Source organism: Cynara cardunculus, assembly GCF_001531365.2.
Source record: "Cynara cardunculus var. scolymus isolate 2C chromosome LG 12, CcrdV1, whole genome shotgun sequence".
NCBI classification, from domain to species: Eukaryota; Viridiplantae; Streptophyta; class Magnoliopsida; order Asterales; family Asteraceae; genus Cynara; species Cynara cardunculus.
The window spans coordinates 19,311,725-19,314,595 of NC_037539.1; the positions used below are offsets into that span (position 1 = coordinate 19,311,725).

Genomic DNA, 2,871 nt, shown 5'->3' on the forward strand with positions numbered 1-2,871 from the left:
GGGAGTGGTGCACGAATTGAAGATCGCTCTGAACGATCTATGGGTTCAACATCAGAAGCAACAAATGCTTTTATGTGTGTGATTGGTTGTGGCGAGCCCTGAGGTGAAAGGGCTCTTGTCTCTTCATCACCTCTCTGTTGAGAGAGGGGTGATGGTAAATGAGTTTCCTCGGCTTGTTCATCTCCAGAGGCCCGAAGAATGGCCTCTGGATGGCTGGCTGGGGTTGGGGTGGGACCGGGTCGTCCTATTTTAATACCCCTTTGGCTTTGATCGCCAGGGGTAGTGGATGTGGTTGCCCTTTGGGAAGTGGGTTGAGGAATTGTGTGAGTAAGGCCGGGGTAGCATGAGTAGCATCATCATCATCATCATCTTCGTCATCTGATGAGGACGATGCTTGTGCTCCCTCGCTTGGAGGGAGGGATGGCTCTAAGTGCTCCGGGGTAGCTGCCCTCGGTTCTTGGGACAGCATGGAGCGTTCATAGGTCTGGCGTATCTCACTTGTCGATGGTATGACAGTGAGCATAGCCCGGGACAACGGTCGGTGGATGTTGTATCCTTCCTTCAAAAGTGTTGGGCGATGTCCTTGCATCTTGTAGATTGGGGTGAAGGGATCCATAGCAGGTAGTCCGTGTGGCACCATCGTGTCCCCAATGAAGAGGGCGAGGAATCGGGGAAAGAGAACTGCAGATAGTGGCTTTCCTGCGGCTTGAAGTTTGCACTTTTTGATCACAGCTGCATGAATCTCGTCGTAAATGTGGAAGGCATAGTCGAGATTTAGGTTGAAGAAAAGCCCATGTCATTATTTTGAGATATCCTTGGTCTAGGGAACCTAGCTTGCAAGTGAGGGATCAGTTAAGGATGGAGAAGAACAAATTCCACATTGGCGGGATGAATTGTCTTTTGAAGTCTGATACATTTCGCAGTTCACGATTGTACCCTAGCATCTTTACGAACCTAAGGATGTCGTCGGAGGTAGGTGGTTCGTCATATTGCTCGATCCCTAGTTCCCGTCTTGTGGGAATGCACAGAACCCTAGAAACTTTTGTTCGCGATATTTTTAGCGAGCAAATCATGTCAATTGGGGCATCTATGTCCCCCATTATTCCGTGACTGTGAGGATCAAACTCGCAGTTCTGCCAATATTGTTGAACGTACTTTAATGGTACGTTTGGGTTTACTAGAGTGATGGCGGGGAGAAGAATACAGTTCTTGAAGAACACAATCATTATTGCAAACTTGTCGTCAAAGAGAGTGTTGCGCAGTTCAATGGAGTGATTGTTAGGTTTCATGGCTAAGAAGACAAGTTCGTGGCTGTCGGCACCTGTGGATTGTATCCGGCTATCGTTATTGTTGGATTCGTCAGAAGCGGAGGAGGCCATTTTTGTGGAAGTTGCAGGTTTTGAGTTCGTCGGTGTCTTTGTTGTAGGCTTTGAAGGCGTAAAGAAGGGAAGAATGGGGAAGAAGGGTATTTATGGGGAAGACGGGTGGGGTGGGGGGGGGGGGGGGGGGGGGGGGGGGTTGGAGGTGAAACATTTTCTTGATTATTAAAATGTAATAATCATGAAAAAATTGGTGGTATAAGTTTTGGGTGATATGATTTGAATAACGTAAGTCGTCGTGATAGTACGTGCCATTAATGAATTGGACATGTGTCAAGCTGGGGTGAGGGAGGGAAAAGATTGAAACGGCTCTTGGGGGACAGCCTGTATGGTGTCAGGCGCGTGGTATGATGACGTCGTGCCTTAGTTGAAATAAAGATGTACTCCAAATAATATCTTGGAGAAGACGTTTCCCCCAAAAAAAATTATTCAAAATCTCATCTAATTGTTAGATTAATACTAACTAGGAAGTTTTGGTCTTCTAAAAATCTCTGTTGTATAGTTTTTAGTCACAAAAGCTGCACTTTTGTATAATCTTGAAAATGGTTTTCAATTAAGATGAGTTTTAGTGGACAAAAATATTGGCATGGAACCATAGGAGTTCTGGTGATAATGTCAATGAAGACATGAATTAATGTTGGATTTGCATGTTTTAGAGACTTTGGTTAACAAACCAGAGGCTTTGTAAAAGAGTTGCAATCCATTATATAAAACCAGAGGAGGTCTGATATTATATATATAGCATTTTGTGTGGCCAGGGGCTCTGGATAGTAGAACCAGAGGCTCTGGATGGAAAWTRCAAGTTTYCAAAGGTGGAAACGTTTGCTCCCCCTCAAATGATGCATATGGATTATTATCAAAAACTTCCCCTCACTTAGATAAAACTTGAGTAACTTGGGGATAAAGAGACTCTGGTTTTGAAAAATAATGAGAAAGCGTATGCCAAGTTAGGATTGAAAAGTCTTTGAGATTAAAGGTGCGATGGGTGCAAAGAGAACAAAGCCAGAGGCTCTAGTCTTTAGAACCAGAGGCTCTGGTTGAGAGGCATGGCTTGAGGGTTTTTGAAAAGCTCAAGGACATTGAATCCAGAGGCTCTGGTCTATAGAACCAGAGGCTCTGGTTGTGAAGGAAATGAGTGTCATGAACGAGGAAAAAGAATCGTCTTTGAGACCAGAGGGGCTCTGGTGACAAAGACTTTGAATCCAGAGGCTCTGGTCTTTAGAACTAGATGCTCTGGTTGGAAAAACTATGAAAAGGAGTATGAAAGGAAATGGTTAAGACTATGTGGAGTGGGATAAGGGAAACTCTTTGAGACCAATGGGACGTTGATTACAGAGAGTTTGAAGCCGGAGGCTCCGGTCTTTAGAACCAGAGGCTCTGGTTTGAAGAAAAAAAGATATTGCAAGTAGTGGGGGAAAACCAGAGGCTCTGGGAGGTAAGGAGAAGGAAATAATGAGTAGAGGATGCAAGAATCCAAGGATTGAGACTTTGA

The 2,871-nt window shown here is 44.8% G+C and overlaps 1 protein-coding gene across 1 annotated transcript in view; it reads left to right on the forward strand.

Moving 5' to 3' along the window:
- Window positions 1–2,871, forward strand: part of LOC112523761 (uncharacterized mitochondrial protein AtMg00860-like) — a 21,551-nt gene that overhangs the window by 3,809 nt on the left and 14,871 nt on the right. The gene's annotated exons all lie outside the window — the stretch shown is intronic.